The sequence below is a fragment of the Oryctolagus cuniculus genome, chromosome 5 (genome assembly GCF_051225735.1).
Source record: "Oryctolagus cuniculus isolate XC-2025 breed Fujian yellow rabbit chromosome 5, ASM5122573v1, whole genome shotgun sequence".
In the NCBI taxonomy this organism is placed as follows: Eukaryota; Metazoa; Chordata; class Mammalia; order Lagomorpha; family Leporidae; genus Oryctolagus; species Oryctolagus cuniculus.
The window spans coordinates 135,043,520-135,055,968 of NC_142871.1; the positions used below are offsets into that span (position 1 = coordinate 135,043,520).

The 12,449-nt window shown below is 64.9% G+C and overlaps 1 protein-coding gene across 2 annotated transcripts in view; it reads left to right on the forward strand.

Annotated features, from left to right (window-relative positions):
• Positions 1 to 3,270: 3,270 nt before the first annotated feature.
• GRM4 (glutamate metabotropic receptor 4) overlaps positions 3,271 to 12,449 on the forward strand; it is a 96,513-nt gene continuing 87,334 nt past the window's right edge. The window contains exon 1 of one of the 2 annotated variants that reach the window (XM_089333265.1): positions 3,271 to 3,942. The gene's annotated coding sequence lies outside the window, so the exon portion shown is untranslated. The remainder of the gene's footprint in view (positions 3,943 to 12,449) is intronic. The other variant, XM_002714597.6, reaches the window with a different exon arrangement.

Below are 12,449 nucleotides of genomic sequence, written 5' to 3' on the forward strand. Positions count from 1 at the left end.
GTCCCCTGATCGGTACTGTCCTCCCCGCCCCCCTCAGCCAGCCATCTCCATCTAATGGCCCCGGAGAGGGAAAAGCACAACTGAAACCCATTAGACGGGAGGTGGAGGCCGTGGCTGGGTCAGCTCAGCCCAGGGCCATTGGCAGGTGTTTCCAGCCTCTCCCCAGACCCTGCCCCTTCCAGCTCGCTGTGACTGATTTCAACAAACCCTAAACTTCAGGATTTTTCCCAGATAATCGCTGGCTCCTATTAGGATTCCTTTGAAATGGGGAAGTGGCAGAAGAAGCTTTGTGGATATGAACTCCCAACACTATGTGCAGTGGAGGTAGGGGGTGGGGGTAGGGCAGGAAGGAAGAATCTGGGGCAGCAGGATGGGGTTAGGTCAGATTTCAGGAAGAACTTCCGGGTCACGGAGGTGTGCTGTCCAGGCACCAGTCTGTGACTGTTATTTCCCGAGGATCCCAAGAGAGTCCTCAGCCCAGGGTCCTGACCTTGCTGGTGGGGAACCCAGTGCTCAGAGGGGCTGGGGGTGTCCCCAGGGTCACAGCTCTTAAGACCTAGGGACCGGCTGGCACCGCGGCTCAATAGGCTAATTCTCCGCCTGCGGCGCCGGCACACCGGGTTCTAGTCCTGGTCGGGGCGCCAGATTCTGTCCCGGTTGCCCCTCTTCCAGGCCAGCTCTCTGCTGTGGCCCGGGAGTGCAGTGGAGGATGGCCCAAGTGCTTGGGCCCTGCACCCCATGGGAGACCAGGAGAAGCACCTGGCTCCTGCCAAGAAAAAGACCTAGGGACCAGGCCTCCTGGCTCCCAGACCTGTGCCCTTGTCTACTCCCTCCCAGTCCATCTGAGCAGTGGGGGTTGCTTTGGAAGGCAGACTGTGGAGCAGGTGGCCCAGGCCCGGGCCCTCCGTGTGTGACTCTTTGGGGTCTCTTGTGACCATGGGTCTTCCATAGTGGGGGCTCCCCAGCTCCCCCAAGGCAGGGGATGCCCATGGGAGTTCCTTGAAGCATGTGTGTGTCCAGGGCGAGTAGTCGGCCATAATCCCAAGAGAGAGAAGAAGGTACCCCCCCGCTGGACGGCCAGGGCCCACAGGTGAGGGCCGATGGCTGAGCACTCTGGGGCTGTGGCAGTCTGGAGGCCCCAGGGGTGGTCCAGGCGGGCTGCCTGGAGGAGCTAGGCCCCAGGCGGGGAACCTGCAGACTGGACGAGTCCACACAAACTCAGCCATCTGCCAGCCAACAGTGTTTCCTTTTTTAACCCCGAAAAATATAGCCTGCCCAGCCTTCTGCCACACAGCTGGTGGGGGGCGGGGGCGGGATAATTATGGCCAGAGTGAAGGCGCTGCTCCGGGCAGGGGATGGGCAGCGTGGCCCGTGTTATTTTCAGTTTGGCTAATCCATTCATTTACCCATCGGCTCCCTTATTCAACCACAGGGTGGTGAGGGTTATGCTGTGTTAGAAACGGCAGTGGCTCCCACATACAGGACCAGGTGTCGTGCATGCGTTACCATCGTGTTTTGCTCCTGACCCGCCCAGGGGGTGCCGCTGAGAGAAGGAGAAAAAATAACCCTTGCTCTCGGGTCAGAACCCAGGCCCGCTGAATCGGAACCTGCCTGCGGCTCCCCACGCTGGGCAGCCTCTTGCGCGCAGTGCCCGGGCCCTGCAGCGCTTGATCTGCGGGTGGGGACCCGGCCCTCAGGTGGGCAGGCACGGGAAGCCGAGTCCCTCCAGGAACGCCTTGAGTCCCGGTGAGCCCGGACCACCACACACGCGGCTGGGCAGAGCAGCTGGGTACAGGCAGCGGCTTTCACGGCCTTCGCTCTTGTCTCTCTGACGCTTCCCGCTGGGGTCCCAATGGCGTGTGTGTGTGTGTGTGTGTGTGTGTGTGTTCATTCTCAGGGCTGGGGATGGAGCAGGATCTCGGGCAATGCTGGTCTGTCTCTCTCTCACACACACACATGTGCAGTGTGCATGAGTGCCTGAACACAATGTGGGCCCCTCCGTCAGAGGGTTCCACCTGATGGTGTAAATGAGACATGTCCTGGGGCTATTACATGGGACGGCAGAGTGCGTGTGCGCTCTGCCAACAGCGACTCATTCACCAAACGTTCTCTGAGCTCACACTATGGTCCAGGCACAGTGCCAGCCCCGGGTGAAGGATGGTGAACGAGACTGGTGCTGGCTCTGTGGAGTCTGGAGCGCCAGGGGAGGTGCCCCCCACCTCCCACCGGGGGAGGTCTGTGGAGAAGGGAGGTGGAGGGAGCAGGGGTGAAGCAGGGGGAAGCCATGCCCCTGCCCCCACAGCCCTCATCCTGGAAGTGGGAGCTGTGGGAGTGGCTGGGTGCCCCCAGGCCTGGGCTGTGCTCTGCAGCAGGGAGGGTCTGTACAGCTCTGCTGCCACGGCCCTGTCCCCAGCTCCCTGGCACTGTGTCCTGCGCTCTCCCTGGGACAAGGACAGTCACACACTTACAGCTCTAATTGAAGTCACTTCTGCAGTCTGGGAAGGGATGCTCTTGCCATCCTAAGAGGGCGGTATGGCTCCCTCCCTGCTTCCTCCCCTGCCTGCCTCGAAGGCCACCTTTCTCAAAGCACCTGCAGCCCCCCCCCCCCAAGGGGGGAGAGCTGGGCTCCAGCTCCTTGAAGGCCAAAGGCTTCCTGCAGCCCGCAGCCCAGGCCACCTGTTAGCCCTGGTGGAGCAGTGGCTGGAATGTTCCCGTAGCCACTGGCTCTCAGAGAGGCACGTGGAGGGGGGCCGTGGAATCACCTCCCTGGGCCTGTCTCCCCCCCACCATCATAGGCCCGAACCAGTCGCAGTGGGGTGTGCAAAAGAACATGCCACACGGGGGCACACACCACGTGCTCGCCGATGTGTGAGAAGCAGCCCCGCGGGAGGCTTTCCCGTGACGCACCGGGTGGGAGTAGCGCGGCCCCTGGCGTGCCTGGGCCTTGCTGTACTTTTCAGTGTGTGTGTGTGTGTGTGTGTGTGTGTGTGTGTAGGGGGGAGTCCATGACCCTCGTTCTCTGGGGTGAGGAGGTGTCCCTGGCCGGCCGAGTCTTCCTCGGGGTCGGGGGTCCGTGAGCTGGCACGCGCCGGGGAGGGGGGCTTCCGGGCGAGGGCGCCAGTGGGGTGTGGTGGAGGCGCGCGCGGGGAGGTGGGGGGAGCCGCCTCGTGTGGAGGGGCGGCGGGGCGCGCAGGAGCCGGGCCTTCCGGGGGTGGAGGTGCGGGTAGGGGTGGGCTCCCAGGTGCTCTCTCTTTAAAAGGCTGGCGGAAGCGCCGCGCGCTCGGCCCGCACTTGCAGCGCAAACTTGCGGGGCTGGGCTCGCGCCTCCTCGGGTGCGGCAGCGGCTGTGGGCGCAGGGGCCAGCGGCTGCGGCCCCCTCGCCCGCTCGCGCTCCGCGGCGCTCCCGCCCCGCCCGCAGCCTCTCCTCTCGCCGTCTTCCCCTCTCTCCCCGTCTCGCGCTCCCTCTCTCGCTCGCTCTCATTTTTTTCCTTGCTGCTGCCGCTGTTGCCGCTGCCGCGGCGCCGCTAGGCGCCCGCACCCCGGCGGGCAGCGCTCACTGGTCGGCTCCCGCTCCGCTGCCTTCCCAGCCCGGAGCCCGCTGCCGGACCCAGTTCCCCGGAGCCTCCTGGCTCCTTCTCGCTCCGGCTCGGGCGCCGGGCTCCGCGGCAGCAGGGACAGGGCTTGCCGCCGCTCGCCAGCTCGCTCTCGCCGGAGCAGCCGCCGAACGCCGCGGGCTTGGCGTTCTCGCCAGCTCATCCCTGCTGCGTCCGGGACTCCGGGCGGCTCCGCGCCCTGCTCGGTCCGCAGCGTCAGCGCCGCCCGCCGCGGCCCGGGCTCTGGGCACCGCGAGCACCGAGCCTCCGGCCGCCGCCTCCCTGCGCCCCCGGGGCAGGCGGGCGCGCAGCCGACCCCTCGCCGCGGCTTAAACCTCGCCGGCGCGCGGTGAGTTGTGGCCCGAAGGGGACGGGCAGCGAGGACCAAGCCCTCCGGCCTCCTGGGACGCGGGCTGCGGCGGGGACTCCAGGGCTCGGGAGGTGTCCTTCGGCGAGCTCCTCCGGCCGGTAGCGCCCGGAGGAGCCCTCGGGCCGAAGGGCGCGGGACCCCGGCCCAGGGGCTCTTCCCCTTGGGGTAGCGTCTGCTTTTCCAGAAGACCTGAGGGAGGGAATGGGAAAGCGGCTTTTTTTTTTCCCCCTTTCGGGCTTGGGAAAGTAGTGTCTGGACAGGGGTTATGTCGGGTAGCAGCGGATGGAGGGTCTTGCTGGCTCTCATCAGCGCGCCCCTCTGCGGAAAGGCAGGGCCGGCGGGGGCGCGGGGCAGTATCTGCCCCTCTTCTCCCGCCGTCTCTCCCCGAGGGAGGGCAGCGCCGGCTTCGCGCGCCTGGGCTCCCTTCCCGGGCACCGCGTCTGGCTCCCGTGCCGTCCCAGCGCCGCCTTCGCCACCGGCCGGAGCCAGCGACCCCCTCTCCCCTTACAGCCGCGGCGGCTTGGGGTGGCGTCCCAGGGCCTGGGGTCTCCCCGCAGCGCTAGCACCTGAGGGTCAGGCTGTCTCCGGACGCTCGGGGCCGTCCCTACCCGGGACCGTGATGAACCCGAATCCCCGCGCGGCAATCGGGCGCGTGGGCTGCCGAGTGTTTGTGTGTGTGTGTGCGCGCGCGCGCGCGCCTGGGTTGGGGGTCCCCGCTGCGGGGTCGGTCTTCCCCGGCGCTCGCGGGCTGGTGGCGTCCCCTCCCCGCGCGGAGGCGGGGCCGGGAGGGGGGAGGCTCCAACGGCGAGGGGCGCCCCCGCACCGGGCGGTCTGAAGCTGTTTGTGCAGAGCTGGGGCAGCCGCGGCGGCGCAGGGAGTCCTGAGGCGCGGACGGACGAGCGCCCCCTGCCCCTAGGCCCCGAGTGATGCCCCCGCCCTCACGGTTCACTCCTCTCGGAGGAAGCGCCTCCTTCCCCCATCTCCTCGCCTTCGCTGCCCGCGGCGCGGCGCGGGGAGAAGGCTGGTTCTTCCAGACGTCCACCGAGCCGAGCTTGTCTCGCTGGGCTGCCCCGTTGAGCCACGTGTCTGCCAGCCCCTCTATCCGCCTGGCAGGAAGGGGGGGGGTGATGGGAGGGAGCGTGGGTAGGTGCATACTTCCACCTTGGGAGCGGGCAGAGGGCTCACAGGGAGGCCCTGGGTGCCCGGCACCCCTATCCCACAGCCTGCTGCTCTGCAGCGTGGGCCTCACAGCCCCGGGGGGCCAGCCCCTGGGGACGGCCCTCTGCCTGCCCCCTCTCCCCTACCCACAGGGGATGCTGGGCCTAGGACTTTGTAGCTAGCAGGGGAGCTTCCTGTCTGTGCAGAGTTCCCACAGAGCAGTCTGGAGGCTGTTGGGTGTGGCGCCCTAGGGCAGGGGGCTCATCTGCTCTGTGGGCAGACCTGGAGGCAAGCGGGGAGTGGGGTGCAAAGCCGTTGTCCCCCTGACCCTGACACACACACACCCAACTTCCTGGAGGGCTTCCCCAGTCCTCAGCCAGGGCCTTGTCCTTGGAGAGGTAGGGGGAGCTTTGAGCTTCTGTTTGGCTGGGGCGCGCACCTGTGAGTTAGGGCACCACTGTGGAAACCTCTCCCTCAACTTGTGTCTTCAGGCCTAAGCTTTCGCCCACCTGCCAACACCTTCACACCACCTGGACAGAAATACCCAGAAAGTTGTCCCCGACCCAGGTCTCAGTCACTTCTTGGATTCTCTGGCCCAGATGGGTTTGCAAGTAGGAGACCAGGAGGGAAGGTGGCAGGGCTGCACAGGAGGAATGCCCCCCCCCACCTTGGGCGAGTTGTAGGGGCGGGGGCAGCAGGTCCTGAGCAGGCAGAGTGGAGCTGTGCTCCCGCCTCTGGCCTAGTGTGGCTGCTCCTCCCTCCCACTCCCCCCACCTGCATCTGGGCGGCTTCATCCTGGCGGCAGCAATGACGTCTCAGGGAGGCAGCGCCTTGCACAGCACCACGGCAGGCAGCTGAGGTAGCCGGCCTGGGAGCCAGCCCCGTGCCACCAGCCAGAATGGGCCGGGGGTGGGGTGGGGTGGGCTCTGCACACCTGCTTCCTGGGTGTCCACAGCCCTGCTGCCAGCAGGAAGAGATGGGAGCCGGCTCCCGAATGTTGCAATTACAGCTAATAGTCGAGTCCTTTCCCCGAGACAAGTGTGGAGCCGGCAGCCCCTAATTACCGCCCTCCTCAAGATCTCTGCCCACCCCTGCTGTCCTCCTCTGCTCGGCCTGGACCCCAGCTTTGCAGCGGGCAGCCCCGCCGGCAGCCCGGGCAGCTGGGCGGCCGGCTGCCTGGGGAAGGTTATCTCCCTGCTGCAGAGTGGCGGCCGCCTCCGCCGCCCGGAGAAAGGCGTGCAGGGAGCTGGCATCTGGGCTCTGGCCCTGCTCCCCGAGGCTGGCAGGAGAGGCTGACCCGGGGGGGGGGCTGAGCGGCCCTGGGCTCCGTGGGCCTGGCGCTGGGGGGTTCAGCATTCTGGCACCGGCCCCTCCCCTCGGCGCTGGCTCATGGAAAGAACGGGAGGGCTTCTTTGCATGAGCGTCACCTCTGCCCTAGTTAGCAGGAGACTCTGAATAATGAATTTAGGGGCTGCCTTGACTTTGGCCCTTGCAGCCTTCTCTTCCCATCCTTGAGCCCTGCTCTGCTTTCCCCCGCTAGGCAGTAGCTACTTGTTCCTCGCCGGCTTCCTTCTCCCCCGACCTGTCTTCTTGCCCTAGCTTGCTCCTGGGAGGGCCGCGTAGAAATGGAGCTTGTATAGGAAAGATGAGGGCTGCTCATAGCCCAGCCCACAGCCCTGCCCACCTGCCTCCTGGTCCGTGGCCAAGAGAGGCTCTTCTCCCGTGTCTGTATTTCTCTTGGCTCCTTGGAACACCGAGCGCCACGACGGTAGAGATCACCCCTTCAATTAAGGCCGATGGCCCCTGTGGCAGTGTTTTATTACGAAGCTCACTGTTGAGCGATTGTGGGGCGGCAGTGAGGCATAAATATCTGTGTACGCACGTCTGTTAAATAAGTCGGGGAACGCAGGGCATAATGACGTTATCTGGACCCCACTCAATTAGGGAGATAGCATCTGCAGTGACTGGGACATGCTGGCCCATGCTGTTGGGCGGCCGAGCCACCACGGCTGTCTCGGGAAGCCGCCGGGGCCTCCAGGAGGAGGGACTGGCTGCCCGTCACTGGCGAGGCTCTGGTCACCGGAGTCCCAGGAGAGCTCAGCCTGCTGTTCTCCCAGGCTGGGGCTGCCGGCCTCGGGACTGGGAAGTCTGGGTTCTGCCTGCTTCTCCCAGCCCTCCTTCTGCTCCTTAGGGAGACAGAAACCAGACCTGGGACCTGTTTTCTCGCTGGGGCCATGGCTACAGGGCTATTTTGAGGTTTAAATATAGTAGTAAGACCTGGGGACTCGACCTGGATTCTTGGTTTCTCTGATGTCGCTTATTGTCCCCTCTTGGGGCCTGGCCTCTGTGTCCTGGGGGTGGGAGTCTCAACCTTGGCTAAGCCAGCGGCCCCAGCTTTCCAGGGCAGTGCTGGAGCTGGGGTGGGGAGCTCTGGCGGGAGGAGGGGAGGCAACAGCAGCAGCGACGCCCGCAAGAGCATCAGCCGCATGCACTTGCCCACTTGGATCTTGGGCTGGAAAGCGAGGGAGGGCGGTGTGGTTGGGACCATGTGGGAGTGGGGGCCCGCTGCTGGGCGGAGACCTGGGCAAGCTGAGCGTGGCAGCGGGGCCCCAGGTCTGGGCGAGGGGGAAGGTCACGGGCACCTGCTGGGCTGCACTGCTGGGACCAGGGGCCGATGGGAGGAGCTTGTTTGGCTGTGCTCCAATCCTGGAGTAGTGACGTGAGCTGCTGTGGGCTTCGCAGGTGGCTGTCCTGGGCCTTGTCCCTGCTTGTCGCTGTGTGTGCTCAGAGTCCTCCGGTGCCCCCTGATGGCCCTGTCCACACTGTGACCCCTCAGGGCCCTCTTGTCGTGTGCTTGGCACCATCTCATGTCCTCATGTCTCTCCCCTGTCCCACTGCCTTCCAGTCCCTTGAACACCAGATGTGTGTAAGTGCCTTGGCTCTTGCTATTCTCTCTACCTGGGGTGTTCTGCCCTCCAAGAGAGACACACGCGTGTTCACTGCTTTTAATCTCTGGTTGAATGCCCCCTCCTCAGAAGGGCCTGACTGCCCTCTCCCAGGAGAGCCCTTCTGGGGCACTCCCCAGTTGCTTGCTTGCTCTCCCAGGCTCTGACCCTGAGGGCTGCACGGCGCTCACCGTCTCCCCCTGCAGGGTCAGCTCCACAGGGCAGGTGTTGGGAGCTGCTCCGCCCGTGTGTGATTAGCCAAGAGCTCATGGTGGTGAATTGCTCATGCGTAGCCTCACAACGGAATTCAGTGCAAGGTGAAGACGCCCTGCCACGGGCTATGGTGCTGGCTGCTTGTCCAGGTGTTTATTAAACGTGTCCTGTGTTCTGAACCTGGACTAGGCATAGGCGATGCAGAGATGAGGCTGGTCCGATCCCCACAGGCCCTTAGTATGTCCTCAGGCTCCTTAGTATTAACACGAGGGAGGGTCTGTGACGTTAGCTGCAGGGGGAGTGGTAACAGGAATTGGAGTAATCAGGGCAGGCTTCCTGGGGGAGCAGAGAGCTCAGCTCTGTCTTGAAGGGAGGCACTCACCGGCAGGGGCCATCGGTTTCAAGTTTCCCCTCCTTAGTACCCACTGGTGTTAAGCTAGGGAACTGCTGCAGCCCTGTTGCTCCCTGCTCCCTCACGTGTCCCCCCCCCCCCCCCCAGTGCCTCCCAGAGCATGGCCTGCACAGAGCCAGCCACCTCTGGATCAGTGTGGCAGAAGAGGGAAGGGCTGGCCTGTGAGGTGGGGTCTGAGGTGTTCCCTGGAGCAGGGCAGGGGCTCAGTGGACAGGGGGCTGGGGAGCCAGACCCCCAAGTGCCCTCCACCGCGTTCTCAGGATGCGGCGGTGCTGGGTGAGAGCCTGGGAGCTCCTTGTGCAGAGCAGGCCATGGCCAACGAGACGCCCCCTGACAGCCCGGTCAGTCCTCCGTGGCCCGTCTCAAGCTCTGGCCCCACGGCCACCGTTAGACCATCCGTGTGTGGTACAGGACTGTCGACAGGCAGGTCCTGGAGACGCAGCAGCGGAGGCCCTGGGTCCTGAGTTCTCCTCCCTATCACTGTCTTCCCCATGCTGTGCTGGGGCGCCCGGGGATCCGAGGAGCACGGCCTGGCCCCCCAGTGGTGGTGGCCCACGTGGCGCCGTGGCTGTGCCTATGACCTGCTTTCTGGTCTGCGCCTTGTGCAGAGCACACGTCTGCCCAGCCAGCTGAGGGTCTCCCCCACCAGGTTCTTTTCCTGTCCTGGGGAGGCGGCAGCGGCGACTTTGATGTCCGGTGTGTGCAGCTTTGGAGAGTGAAAGCAGACAGTGTCCCCTGCCACCCCTGCGTATGCCTGAGCAGCACCGGGGGTGGGGGCTGTGCAGGGGGAAGGAATGCGAGGGGCCGTGGAGGGAGCTGGGGTGAGGTGGTGAGCTGAGGGCAGGGGCCCTCCGAAACCCCCCGGAGCAGGCCTGCTGGGCGCCCCCACTCCCCAGGCCTCCCTGCCGCTGGACTGGCCCTGGAGCTGCCGGAGCCAGTGTCAGGTTTCCTCTGTATTTATTAGCGTTTTATTCTGGCCTGTGGGTTTTGTTCCATTTCCTTCATTTTGGGTGGAAAAGTAATTGGGGGCTGAGAAAGTCACGGCGGTTCGTAGGACTGGTGGTGGCGTGTGCCCTGTGGTTCTTCCTGGCTGGGCCGAGAGGCAAGGCGCCACACTGCATTAGGGAGGCACAGAGCGCCTGCTCCCCAAGCCTGCAGCCTCACCCAGGCCCTCCCATGTCAGGGAGGCCTGCGCGCAGCTGGGTTGGGTGGGGACGTCCTTTGTGCGGGGAGGGGTAGCTGGCCACCGTCCCCCCAGCTTCCCTCATGTCCCCATTCACAGAGAATGTTCTGGAACACCCAGCTGGCCTGTGAACTGTTGCTGCCCTCTGCGCTCGGCTCTCCTATTCCCTCCCAGCCTAGCTCTGTCCTCTGTTGGAGCCAAAGAATCCAGCAGGGGCTGGAGCGGGTGGAGAGGGAGGAGAGGGAGGAGGCGCCCACCTGGCTGGGGCTTGTACTGGCACACTCCCAGGGGGTGTCATTGTTCCTGGCTGCTTTGGAATGTGTGTGTGTGTGTGTGGGGGGGGGGATTCCTGGAGACTGGGGAAGGGGCCTCGCAGAAGAGCCCCTGCTAACCGGCCCCAGCTCACCCTTCCTGGGCAGATGCAGGCAGGGCTGGAGTGGGAGTGGGGGGCCGAAGGGAGCCCTGAGCCTGGGGCGGCTCCTGCTCCCACCCCGCCCCACCCCTGCCTCTGCTCTCCTGGCTCCTTTCACTCGCGGGGTATTTTTACTTGCTCTTGTTCCTGTTACACGATCAAAGGAAGGAGGGGAGGCTAAAAGCGGCTTTGCCCAGCTCTTTGGAGAGGCTCAGAAAAGGCCGGCCTAGCTGGGCAGGGTGGAGTGGGCCTGGCTGTGGTCAGGGGCCCTGGGAGTGAGGCCTTGTGGGGGTCTGAGCAGCTGGGGGCAGGGCCTGAGGCCGGGGGCTGCAGGTGCTTGTTCTCCTCCCGGAGGCCCTCTTCCCGTGTGGCCTGTCCTACCCTGAGCTTGTGCACGCGCACTCTGCTCAGCCCAGCCATGCGCAGGCCTGCAGGAGAAGCCAGTGTTGAGCCCCCTCAAAGGATCTGTGTCGGAGGCTGCTGTGCACCCGTCTCGCAGCCTGAGTCTGCTCTGCTGTCGCTTCGGCACACGGCTTGTCACGATGCCCAAAATCCCTCTGTTAGAAACTGATGGGAGCCAATCGTGAACTTACAGGATACCGGGAACTGGCAGGGCCGGAGAGGTGAGGTGGGCCGGCCTGCTGGGGGCCCTGGGCAGCCTGTGCAAGCTGTGGCCCGAGCTAACCATCACGGAAGTGCTGGGGGTGCCTCAGGTCTGAGACAGGGACCTGATTGCCCTTAGCAAACACTCCGGTACGGGGTCCTGGCTGCTGCTCTCTTCGGGGCAGCGTGGTGGGCAGCACACAGGAGGTGCTCATCATCTCCATAGCATGCTGACCCCTGCCTGCACCCAGGCTGGTCGGCCACACCGCCCCAGCGCGGCCACAGTGGACAGCGAATGCCTGCAAGGACAGTATGGCCCCCAGACTGCATTTTCCTCCGCCTCTCCCGTTACACAGAAAATGAGGACTGGCAGAGATGTGCCTCTAGCACGGGCAGTGGTATCAGGACCCTGGGATCTCCGTGCAGGGGCGACCCCGCTCCCTGGAACAGGTCGTGAGCCTTCCTGGAGCACTGGCTCCCAGCTCCTGGCTGCAGGGCAGGGGCGCGTCCGGGGTTCCTCCTGGCTCGCTCTGCACGGGTGGTGCTGACTCTTGGTCCCCAATGCGGTATGCCTGCCTGCTCTGTGCCTTTGGGAGGCTTATGTAACGCCCTGGACCCCCCGGGTCACCTGCAGGACCGGGCCTGGGGAGGTGAACAGCCATATTCTGGCCTCTGAGGGGTGAAAGTGGAAGGAGCCTTTTGGTGAGGGGTGGGGCGGGAGGCTGGAGCGGCTCAGGAGCTGCCCCATCCCCCCTCCCCTGGGCCCAGAACTGGGCAGCTGGGGCCTCTGTGGGGAGAGTGACTGGTGGGGGTGGAATGGTCCGAGGCCTCTGCTGGGCCTTCGTGGTTTTGTGCAGGTTTCTTGGGGAAACCTCTCCGTCCCAACCCCAGCCCCTCTTCCAGCTGCCTGGGGAAACTGAGGCACCAACTGGACAAGTGGCTTGCAGGTCTTCATTTGAGAAAACCCACAGGGATGGGCCCCCGAGTCAGGCCCTGACTCAGCTCCCAGCCCTTCTCCCTGTGGTCTCCTAAGTGGAGGGGAGGGAGGATGCTGGCTCTGAGCAGGGAGGCTGGGGTGAGGGAGGGAACCCTCAGGGGAAATTAGCCCAAATTAGCAGTGAGAATGAGGAAGAGCTGGTGTTCGCTCCTCTCCCCTTGCAGATAAATATTTAATCACAACAACAATAATCAGGCGATGATCATAATAATGTGCAGTGGCTGGCCCGTAACCGGAGCCCCAGTCTCAGCGGGAGGAAGTAGGGTGGGGGGAGGGAGAGCAGTGGGGGCTTTCTTCTCACTCAGGAGCCCTGGCCTGGGGACTGTGAGCTGGGCTGGGAGGTAGAGGGTCCCCGTCAAACTTCTCGATGCAGGGGGCGGGTGGAGGGCCCCGCGCTCAGCTGCTCCCTGGCCTTACAGGGAGCACCTCCCGGCCGGCCGGGGCTGGTTTCTCCTCCAGGAGCCCCCCCCCGCCGAGGGTCGGCAGCCTGCTCCCCTGCCCCGGCCTCTGTTTCTCCCGTGGGTTGGGCCTGGGGGTGGCTGCCCACTCTGTGGCTGTGCTGT